This window comes from Erinaceus europaeus, chromosome 9 (genome assembly GCF_950295315.1).
Source record: "Erinaceus europaeus chromosome 9, mEriEur2.1, whole genome shotgun sequence".
NCBI lineage: Eukaryota > Metazoa > Chordata > Mammalia > Eulipotyphla > Erinaceidae > Erinaceus > Erinaceus europaeus.
The window spans coordinates 124,315,911-124,327,816 of record NC_080170.1 but is presented as its reverse complement, the minus strand read 5'-3'; the positions used below and the strand labels follow the sequence as shown (position 1 = coordinate 124,327,816).

The 11,906-nt window shown below is 48.9% G+C and overlaps 1 long non-coding RNA gene across 1 annotated transcript; it reads left to right on the top strand.

The window, feature by feature from the left end:
- The first annotated feature begins 201 nt into the window (after positions 1-201).
- Positions 202-11,236, top strand: LOC132540501 (uncharacterized). The gene is made up of 2 exons (XR_009551712.1): positions 202-345; positions 10,951-11,236. It is a non-coding gene; the product is annotated as an uncharacterized LOC132540501 (long non-coding RNA).
- The last annotated feature ends 670 nt before the right edge of the window (positions 11,237-11,906 follow it).

The following is an 11,906-nucleotide window of genomic DNA, read 5'->3' as shown; positions in this document are numbered from 1 at the left end:
TTCCTGAGGTGCCCTATGACCTTCACCCTACTGCTGGCCATGTCCTTCTCCTTCTTCCAAAAGAAGAAGAAGAAAAAAAACCCCACAAAGATGGGTGGTCTTAAAAAAGGACAAGTGGTACAATTGCTAACTTATGTAGAATGGAGTGCTACTTTTTGGTCCTCACCGACAAAGTGACATTCTGCTATTCATGGCAGGGTGGAAGGAAGTCAGGGAGATTGTGTGGAGCCTCAGAAGTCTGAAGAAAATGACTTCACCTGTGTGTGCACTGTAGAGAGAGAAATCTGATGGGCAGAATGAAAAGAAGAAGAAAGGACGACAGAGGACATAGCTAACACAAGTCAGGTTCTGAGCAGAAGAGGGAGGGGGAGAAAAGACAGAGGACCCTTATTAAAAGGTGGTGGACTTCACTAGGGGGGAGAGAGAGAGAGAGAGAGAGAGAGAGAGAGAGAGAGGGAGAGAGAGAGAGAGAGGGGAGAGGTATATTGGGATCTTAAGATTGGCAAAAATAGATACAGCTATTTGGGCTCATTACTGGCGGATGGAGGGAACTAGAGTGAGGACAGCCAGACCCCACTGAAGCAGGTGCCTGGAGTGTGGGATGCTGTGTCACCATAGTGATAAGGAACCCATCTCATTGGTCAGTATCAAAAGAGGCTGACCAATCAGTGTGCTTCTTGCGTTCCCATAGCTCTGTTTCCTTTCTGCCTTGGAAAGGGAGGTCAGAGAGAAAAAAACATTTCTTGCAACACACTTGGGCACCTCATCAATCTGCAGCAGCGGCAGTCTGCAGCGGGCGAGGACAGTGGGCTCTGCTCACGCTGGTGCTGACGGCGGTCGGCAAGACGGATCCGGGGGACTGAGGCTCAACCATCGGCACAGAGCCCGGCACTCCTGCTTCCCGCTCAGGTCTTTAGGTGGGTGGTCCTACAAGAAGCACATGGAGTGTGCCTGCCTGCGTCCATTTCACTTTCTCTTGCACCCTGTGAGTGGGAAGACTGGCTGTCACACCAGAAAGCCAGGAAGCTGCGTGGGTGTGCTCAGGGGTGTGTATGCACCTGGCAACAGGACTGAGTCCCCTTCACTCGAGCCTGGCCCTTGTCCCTTCATCTCAGCATCTCTCTCCTAGTGACTGAGTCAGACATGCATCCCATCCTTTCCCATGTCACGTGGAAGTAGTGGCTGATGGCAGTCTTCGCTTGTTTGAGCGAGTGAGCTTATAGTGCCTGGTGTCCTTGTGGTTCTTCTCAAGTAGCCCTCTCCCAAACTGTTTATCTACAGATATTTCTGTAGAATTTGGGAAGATAGAAATGAATGAGAAAGTCTCTGTCTTCCTGGGGTTTATTTATTTATTGTCTGGAGAGAAAGACAACAGACGCATGAAGCAAAGAAGTTATGTAATTGAGAGGGTAGTGAGTGCTATGAAAGAAATAAAACAGCTGAGAGAGAGATAGATAGAGAGAGAGAGAGAAGAAAGAATGGGAGAGGGGGATAAAGAATGGGGAGAGAGAGGAGAGAGAATGGTAGAGGGGAGAGAGAGAATGGGAAAGAGAGAGAAGAGAGAGAGAATAGGAGAGAGGGAGATAAAGAATGGGGGAGAGAGGAGAGAGAGAATGGGAGAGAGGGGAGAGAGAATGGGAGAGGGAGAATGGGAAAGAGAGAGAAGAGAGAGAGAATGGGAGAGAGAGAATGGGAGGGAGAGCGGGAGAGAGAAAGAGAGAGAGACTGACACTGTGGTGAAGGGGAGGGTTTAGAAGCACCCCCCAAGGATGGAATACTGAGGAGCCCCCAGATCCTCACAAAGCTTCCCCAAGGGGAAAAGAGGCAAGATGATTTTACAGGAGTTGAAGAGGACAGGGTTCTCCACAGGTCCTGAAGGGCTGAAGGGAAGCGTGGTCTGAGCAAGGTCCTTACAAAGCATTTCTCCTCCCTCCCCCACTGGGCTCGAGTCTCAGACCGTCTGAGATTATAATATACGATCTGTCAAAACAGCCACGGTGCACAGTGTCCCATGCCATCACGAGGCTTTTAAATCGTGACAGGTCTCAGAGAAAATGATCTTAGATGCTATGAAAGATTGCCGATCCTTGAAACAAAATGTCATAGCTCTAAATTTGAGCCTCAGGGTACTTTAGCAATGCGTCAGTCGGTCGTGCAATCTCTGACTTTCTTCCAGCCCTCCTCGCCCCTTCTCACCGCTGTGCTTGTAGGGTGACATGCCAGCTGGCTAGTTCCCTGTGGCAGGAGAGGAAGAACTCAAGGCTCGTTTATCTGGGATGGCAGTGAAGAAACATACGTCTCAGATTTGTTTAAGAACCGTTAAGGATGGATCCTTCTCTGCTTTCAGCTCCAGAATTCTCCAGGCAAGAATTCCCTCCAATTACATAATAAATAATATGTGTCTCACACAAGCTGTGATTTCCATATGTACAAGCTAGAGCTTGCCTGCTCGACCCGGAAAACGTTCTGTTGTCAACTGAAGACAGGGAACGGAATGTTCTCTGGATCTGGAAACTCTCTGTACTTTGCCGTCTTCTCCTTCTTCTCCTTCTTCTCCTTCTTCTCCTCCTCCTCCTCCTCCTCCTCCTTCTTCTTCTTCTCTCTCTATTTTCTTTTTTAAACATGATAGAACTTGTCTAAACAAATGCAGTTCTGTTGTTAATATCCCATGAAGCACTAATGATGATAAGCTAAGTGCTGCTCTGAAAACAGACAGAGAGAGAGAGAGAATGGGAGAGATTTTGCACTTTGAATGGACTCATTCTTTTTTCTTCCCGGAAGTTGTCAGAAATTGTCCATCAGGACCAAGAGCGTGACTGACCCCGCTCTTCCTGTGATCAGAAGTGACATGTTCCTGGGCTGGGGGCCACCTTCCTGTCCCACCACCAAGAATCACCTTCTCTCTGAAAGCTGCCTGCTCCCATACCAGCTTTTTTTTTTTTTTTTTTTAATATAGAGCAAAAAATGATCTTCCCAGGGGAGAGAAGCCGCAGACTTGTCAGTGGAATTATGGAATCCACTCTGACCTACTTGGAGCTGAATGCTGGGTGTGGTTCTGCATTCTACTCAGGAGGTCACTTTGTCCCTGGGGGGTTTGGAGAAAGGGCGCCCCCTGCTGGAAGGATGGGGATTTGTCTAGACTGCATTCAATTTCTTTCAGCTTGGGGAGGGGGGAGGGGCAGTGTGTGTGTAGGGGGTGTGCCGGGGAGGGGGACTGGGACACAGAGGTGACAATGTCCAGAGTAAGAGCTGCCTCTTAGGGGGGTGTCAAGCAGTAGTGCACCCGGTTGAGGGCACATTACAATGTATAAGGACCTGGGTTCAAGTCTCTGGTCTCCACCAGCAGGAGGAAGCTTCATGAGCAGTGAAGCAGTACTGCGGGCCAGTCTCTGTCTCTTTCTGTCTCTGTTTCTCTCTCCTACAGGGTTATCGCTGGGGGTTCTGTATCAGCACTACAAACCCATTGCTCCTGGAGGTCATTTTTTAAAAAAAAGTATTTATTTATTTATTCTTTATTGTCACCCTTGTTGTAGATATTATTGTTATCGTTGTTGCTGGATAGGACAGAGAGAAATGGAGAGAGGAGGGGCAGACAGAGAGGGGGAGAGAAAGACAGACACCTGCAGACCTGCTTCACTGCCTGTGAAGCGACTCCCTTGCAGGTGGGGAGCCGGGGGCTCGAACCGGGATCCTTACACCAGTCCTTGCACTTTGAGCCATGTGCGCTTAACCCACTGCACTACCACCCGACTCCCTCCTGGAGGTCATTTTCCTCCCATTTTATTGGATAGGACAGAGAGAAATTGAGAGGAGGAGAGGGAGACAGAGAGGGAGAGATAAAGGGAGACACTTGCAGACCTACTTTGCAGCTTGTGACGCGTTCCCCCTGCAGGTGGGGAGCGGGGGCTCAAACCCGGATGCTTGTGATTCATACGATGTGTATGTAACTGGCTGCACCGCCGCCCAGCCCCTCATCCTCTCGATCTCCCCTCTGGATTTCTCTCTGTTCTATCGAGAATATATAATTGAAACAATGTTAAATATTTTAAAAAGAGATTCCTCTAACACTGACAGTGGTGTTCTGTTGGGTAGTATGCCAGCTCCCCCTGGCTTCTGCTTAACCAAGCACCGGTATGCCTGTATAGGGATTGGTTTGATCCCATTCAAAGCTGCGGTCTATTTACATAAATCACTTTTACATTTACATAAAGCACCACCCTCCCTCCAGGGCATTAGTGGCTCAGTGATAGAATTCTTGCCTGCTCCGCCCCCTCTCCTTGTCACACCCTGATTTTCACCAGTCACTTTTCTCTCCACCCTCTCTACATCACATCCTGTTTACACCCTACTTGGAAAGTATATAAGAACAACATTGTTCGTTTTAGTTAGTTGGTAGTTGTGTTAGTTTAGCTTAGCTTGATATAGATTGCGCTGCGTCCTGCATGAATAAAGAGATACTGCCTACAGCTCAACCATGAGTCCCGGGTCTGTTACCCGCCCGTGAAGCCAGCCTGTCGAAAACAACAGTGTTCAGGACCCCCACACCTGGGGCTAACGGGGAGCTGAGGGCTCCTTGTCCCAGAGCACGTCCCCACCTGCTAGAGGTGACTGACCCACTTTCACACACTGCCTTCCAGGGATGAGTCTGGACTCAGCACCTGCCACCCGTTCCACTGCATGTCTTCACCCACACCGTCTGTGCCTTGACTCCCCTTTGTGATTTGCAGGTGGGATGATGACGCCTATTTGCAGGGTCTTTCTGTGAGGGCTCAACAAGGCCACACACTCACTTATTTCTCAATGCAGCCTGGTAGGTGGGCAGGGTATAGATGTGTGTGACCTGTTTTTTTTTTTTTTTTAAACACAATAAATCCTGTAGTATGACTCATTCAGTGACACGTTAAGCTATTACCTACGCGTGTCAGGTCTCTTGATAATCTCCAACTAGTTATTTGGACTCACTTCATTATAGCACTGAAGGGCCATGTCTGGGGAGAGGAGAGGAGAACTAGAGAGAAGGACATTAGCACTTCCATGGGGGACTTGCTGTCCCAACTCAGCTCTGGGCAACTCAAGCACATCTCCAATGGCCAGGCAGGGTCCCACACCATCCACAGCAATGACAAAGCTTAAGAAACAGGAGTCTTAGGAGTTGGGTGGTAGTGTAGCAGGTTAGGCACAGGTGGTGCAAAGCGCAAGGACTGGCGGAAGGATCCTGGTTCGAGCCCCCGGCTCCCCACCTGCAGGGGAGTCGCTTCACAGGCGGTGAAGCAGGTCTGCAGGTGTCTGTCTTCCCCTACCCCTCTCTGTCTTCCCATCCTCTCTCCATTTCTTTCTGTCCTGTCTAGCAATGACAACATCAATAACAACAACAATAATAACTACAACAATAAAAAACAAGGCAACAAAAAATATAAAAAAAAAAAAAAAAGGAACAGGAGTCTTCCAGAAGCTTCTTCAGAGAGCCAGAAATAAATTACAAACATGCAACTCATAGAGCTCCTTGACTCAAATGTGGATTCTTCCATTTCAAATCAGGGAGCTTTTCAGATCCAGGGTATTTGATACTAACCTCCCCTCATGTCTTCCTCTGCCACCATGTTTTAGAACTTGGAACACACCCCCCGCCCAACCTCAGAGTCTTTTACTTTGATGCAATGCACCCACTTGTTCTGTTTTTTTTTTTTTCCCTCCAGGGTTATTGCTGGGTTCAGTGCCTGCACCATGAATCCACCGCTCCTGGAGGCCATTTCCCCCCCCCCCCCCTTTGTTGCCCTTGTTGTTGTAGCCTCGTTGTGGTTATTATTATTGCCATTGTTGATGTTGTTCATTGTTGGATAGGACAGAGAGAAATGAAGAGAGGAGGGGAAGACAGAGAGGGGGAGAGAAAGACAGACAGCTGCAGACCTGCCTCACCGCCTCTGAAGCGACTTCCCTGCAGGTGGGGAGCCGGGGGCTCAAACCGGGATCCTGCCGCCGGTCCTTGTGCTTTGTGCCACGTGCGCTTAACCTGCTGCGCCACCGCCCAGCTCCTAACTTGTTCTTTTTGATTCTTTAACTCCTAGCTGACACGGGGCGAGTCCTGAGCGTCAGGGCTACGCTGTGTTAAGATTGGCTTTCTTTATCTGGTCTCTGTGACAGCCCGGGAGAGGGTTCTAGAATTCCCCTCCTACAGACAGAAGAACGCTGAGCTTTGGAGAGACTGGGAGTCTCCACGGTCCTGTAGGGCTCCGTTCTGTTTCGCTTTTGAAGCACACAAAAGGGACTTCTTGGCAGGAGAATAACTCAAATTGGGAAGCTTGTTCAAACACGTCTCAGAGAAGAGGAAGTCAAGCCTGGGTTTATAAGGAGGACATGTAGGATGGTGTAAGACTCTTCACGTAACAGGGAGTTTTCTAGGAAAAGTCATGCATATGTATGAGAGGGGCAGTGGCTATGCCCAGGGGAGGGACACACAGTGGCCACACCTTGCAGGGACAGAAAATGGGGGGTCCACACTCCCATCAGGGGCTGCACTGAGGGCACGGCACGGGGGATTCACAGAGCAGCCTCCACAGCCTGGCTCTGCTCAGTCTGGGGCTGGGGGCCTGCTCAGCCAGGCTCTGTCTGGGGCACCTCAGAGCCCAAGGGGGGTGGGTGGGGTGGTGGGCTGCTCTCAGGGAGAGATGGGGGACTCACACCTTCCAGACCACAAGCCTCAGGCCAGAGCATCTAGCTGAGTTTGACCGGAGAAAAGAAAGAATGGGAAGATGTCAAATGTTTTGAGACATGAGGAGTGGCTTCCTGCAGCCTGGTCCCTCCCTCTGGGTTTATACTCGCCTGTGTGACGGGGAATGGAGAGAGCTCACTGGGTAAGATGTGGGCTTTGCTGGATGCCTCACTGGCATTGGGGTATCAGCACCATGTGGGAGAGGCTGTAGTGTCTCTCCTTCTCTCTCTGACTCTTTATCAGAATACAAAAGTAATGCTCTTCTCTGCAACAAGCAAAATAAATAGGAAAACAAAAGAGATTTGCTTATTACAAAGCCATGGACTCACACCCTAAAATGATGCACATAGTTTTAGACACAGCTCAACCAGATGCTACCATGAGGCCATCCTGTCCTCCCTGGGCAGACGACATCAGCAGTATGTCCGGGAACCTCACCTCTCTAGAGCCCCGTCCCACTAGGGAAAGAGAGAGACAGGCTGGGGGTCTGGATCCACCTGTTAACACCCATGTCCAGCGGAGAATTAATTACAGAAGCCAGAACTCTCACCTTCTGCTCCCCATAAAGAATTTTGGTCCCTACTCCCAGAGGGGGAGAAATGTCAGGGGAAGATGACCAGAGGGCTCCAAACTCCAACTCCCTCAGGACCCTGAGAGAGAAGAGGACAAAGGGAGGGGCCTTCAGAAGTAGTAACAGGTGTAGGTGTGACTTAGACAGGAGGAGAAGGCAGGGCCAGAGAAAAAAATGGGCAAAAATACATGGATAGTTATAGAAATACTACTCAAGGGGGCCAGGCAGTGGCATACCAGGTCAAGTGCACATGGTATGAAGTGCAAAGACCCACAAAGGGTCCTGGTTCGAGGCCCCAGCTCCCCACCTGCAGGGAGGGGGATCACTTCACAAGTGGTGAAGCAGGTCTGCAGGTCTTCAGGTGTTTCTCTGTCTATCTCCCTCTCTAACTTCCTCCCCTCTCAATTTCTCTTTGTCCTACCAAAAAAAATTTAAAAAGTGGCCACAGGAGCAGTGGATTCATAATGCAGGCACCAAGACTCAACGATAACCAGGGATGAGAGAGAGAGAGAGAGAGAGAGAGAGAAAGGAAAGAAAGGAAGATTAGTCAACCCTTGGGAGAACCACTGCAGTTTCCAATGGAGGGGGTGGGGACACAGAACTCTGGTGGTGGGAACAGTACAGAATTATACCCCTGTTCTCTCATAATTTTGTAAAACAATATTAAATAAAGAAAAAGATGGGCATGAATGACCTCTGATCTTTTCTGGGTAGCTGCTGCTTCTTCTTCTTCTTCTTCTTCTTCTTCTTCTTCTTCTTCTTCTTCTTCTTCTTCCTCTTCCTCTTCCTCTTCCTCTTCCTCTCCCTCTCCTCCTCTTCCTCTTCCTCCTCCTCCTCCTCTTCCTCCTCCTCCTTTTCTGGGTAGCTTCTGACTGCATTTCTTTCCATATACTTTGCAGTGTGAGTATTTCTCCTGGTGAAGCATTGACTTAAAGTGATTGAGGGGAAGAAGGAGAAGAAGGAGGAAGGAAGATAGAGGATGAGGAGGAAGAGGAGGAAGAGGCAGGCAGGAGGAGGAGAAGGGGTCTGAGGAGGAAGTAGGCTCTGCTCAGTCTTCAGGAGGCAAGGCATTTGGAGAAGCCTAGCCGTCCCTGGAGGTGTTTTTAATCAGCTCGCTTACCTAATTGCATCTCCTCTCTGCTGAACAAGAAACATCCTACGCTAATGGCTTCCCCCTTTAATTGTGTTGCTTCCCACCCCCTTCCCATGCACCTGAATGAATTACAGGGTTGGGATGCTTTTCTGTGAGAAGCTGGTAGGTAGGTCAGGAAGGGAATAACCCTCACACGTGCACCCAGGGTGTGAGGGCTGCCTCTGCGTTCTCTTAAGAGCTGCTGGCAAGATGCCCTGATCCACAGCTGCTGGGGGTGGGTCAGGATTTGGGGGGAGTGAGCTCCATTCAGGACCCAGGGAGACCTTGGAGCCAGAGGATGAAGCCAGAGGGAGTTGAGGAGCCCCCACTCTCCTTGCCCCCCAGGCTGAATTCACCCTCTTCCCCAAGGACCTGACTCTGCCTCCCAGCTTGGGTCTCCAACACTGACTCCACAGATAATTATTCATGGAGATTCAAGTCTTCTCTTTTGAGAAGCCCGGTGTAATTAACACTAACCTGCAGCCCTGCTCTTGGGCCTCTTATCTTTTATGAGTTAGTTACAAGAGTCATACAATGAATTTTCAAACAACTTAAACTGGCAAAAAAAAATTAGAATGGTTTGTTTCAGGGAATAAATGGTATTTAAGGAGAACAAATGAAATAGAAAAATATGCATGTAGAGCTCAGGTCTAGCATGGGTGGAGGCCATGAGTTCAATCCCCAGCACCACCACATTAAAAGGGAAAGAGATAAGGACAACCGTGAGAGACCACTTCACTCCTGTGAGACTGTCACACATCAGAAAAGGCAGCAGCAACAAATGTTGGAGAGGTTGTGGGGACAAAGGAACCCTCCTCACTGCTGGTGGGAATGTCAATGGATTCAACCCCTTGGAGAGCCGTCTGGAGAACTCTCAAAAGGCTAGAAGTGGACTTGCCCTATGATCCTGCCATTCCTCTCCTGGGGATATATCCTAAGGAACTCAACACATCCATCCCAAAAGATCTGTGTACACATATGTTCTTAGCAGCACAATTTGTAATAGCCAAAACCTGGAAGCTACCCAGGTGTCCAACAACAGATGAGTGGCCAAGAAAGCTGTGTTCTAGATACACAACAGAATCATATTCAGCGATTAAAAATGGTGAATTCACCTTCTTCACGTCATCTTGGATGGAGCTTGAAGAAATCATGTTAAGTGAGATCACCCAGAAAGAGGAGGATGAATCTAGGATGCTCCCATTCATGGACAGAAGTTGAAAAACAAGAACAGAAATGGAAACACTAAGCAGAACTTGGACTGGGTCTGGTGTATTGCACCAAAGTTAAGGACTCTGGGGTGGGACGGGGGAGGGTTCAGGTCCTGGAACACGATGGCAGAGGAGGACCTAGCGGGGATCAAATTGTTATGTGGAAAACTGGGAAATGCTACACATGTGGAAACTGCTGTATTTTATTGCCGACTATAAACCACTAATCCTCTTAATAAAGAAAAAAATATTTAAAGAGAGAAATTACCAGATGATCTTACTCATATGTGAGATATAAAGAAGCAAAGCAAGAGATCAGGGGGCCGGGCTGTGTGGCGCACCTCGTTGAGCACACATATCACAATGTGGAAGGACCCAGGTTCAAAACCATGGTCCCCACCTGCAGGGGGAAAAGATTTGTGAGTGGTGAAGCAGGGCTGCAGGTGTCTCCTCTGTCTCTCTCTATCTCTCCCTTCCCTCTCAGATTCTCTGTCTCTACTCAATAAATAAATAAATAAATGGTAAAGCAAGGGATCACATAAAATAAATCAAGCCCTTTGATTCTGACAATGGAGCTGAGGGTCACATGAAGTGGGCTGGGAGTGAGGATGGGGAAACAGGGTCCACGGGAAGAGGAGTTTGACGGGCCATGCTGGTGAGCTACTGGCACCTTGGTTGGGGGAGTAACAAGGCAAAACATATTTTGAAGAGATGTGAAATAGTACCCCTGAAATATATTAGGGGTTTTAATGTCGCCTCAAAGTCTTTGAATTCATAATGAAAAATAAATGAAGAGAAGAGAAAAATGTGCGTAAGGCAGTGCCATTGAGTTTTAACTAACAGTCTTGTGTCCTGACTTCTCTCCTGACTCCCACCCCTGAGGAGGCCCGGCAGACAGAGCCACGGCTGCAGCGGCGGTGGGCCCAGCTCCCCTCACTCCTGTCCATGGGGCTGTGGCCCAGAGCTCCGGCCCCTGCATCTGAGGAATCCCAGGTCTCTGCCAGCCTTGTGGAGTAACTGGGCTGTGGGTTCCGTTAGCCCCATGGCAGATAGGAGCCTGGCACGCTGAGACAGCTTCCCTGGGATGTTCCCTTACAGTTGGGCTGAAATGCTGCAGAACTGCTGACCCAGAAGCTTGTGGTGGATTCAGGAAATGTGAATCCACTCAACAATGACTATCCCTGGAGTGACAGCTCCAGCAGCTGTCTGTGTGTCCTGTCTGAAAAACACCAAGCTGGCAGCCCGGATGGGAAAAGTCCATGGGACAGGAAACATCTGTCTGGGCAGTGGAAGGAAGATGGGTATTTTTTTTTTTTCTTTTCAATAGGTTACCACGGAGACAGAAAGCAAGATGGCAGAGACCATGGGACTGAATCCAAGGCTGCAGTGTCCTACTTGCCGTAGGCTGCCTCCCCGGGACCTGCGCTTGTGGGAGTTATCAGCACTGGCCAGATAATAACTGACCACCCATCACCAACAGCGGGGTGAGGAGAACTGTCTCAGAGGACAAGAAAAACCCAGCAGCACTTGGCTTTGAGATGTTTTGTTTCTCTTCCAACTCCTTCCCCTGTACTTGGTCATACTATATACTAATAAATTTCTTCTTAATTCTTTTTTTCCCCCCTGCCTCCAGGGTCATGGCTGGGTCTTGGTATCTGCACTATAGAAATCCACAGTCCTGGCATCCATTATTTAAAAATATATCTATTTTTTATTTATTTTTATTATTGGTTCGAGAAAGAATTTAAGAGGGGAGAGGGAGAAGAAAAGAGACAGAGAGAAACCTGCAGACCTGCTTCAACACTCATGAAGTTTTCCTCCTGCAGATGGGGACCAGGGGTTTGAACCTGGGTCCTTGTGCCCTGTAATGTGTGTGCTTAACGAGGCGTGTCACTGCCTGGTCCCCAGCCATTTTTATTTTTATTTTTTTAAAGTTTATTTATTTATAAAATGGAAGCACTGAGAAGACCATAGGATAAGAGGGGTACAATTCCCACCACCAGAGCTCCATATCCCCTCCCCTCCCCTGATAGCTTCCCTATTCTTTAATCCCGTGGGAGCATGCACCCACGGTCATTATGGGATGCAGAAGGTGGAAGGTCTGGCTTTGCCATTTTTATTTTTTACCTTTTAAATTTGTTTGTGGTTGTTAGAGACAGAGAGAAATCGGAAGGGGGAGATAGGGAGAGAGACAGAGAGACACCTGCAGCCCTGCTTCAACACCCATGAAGCTTTTCCCCTGCAGGTGGGGACCAGGGATTTGAACCTGGGTCCTTGTGCATT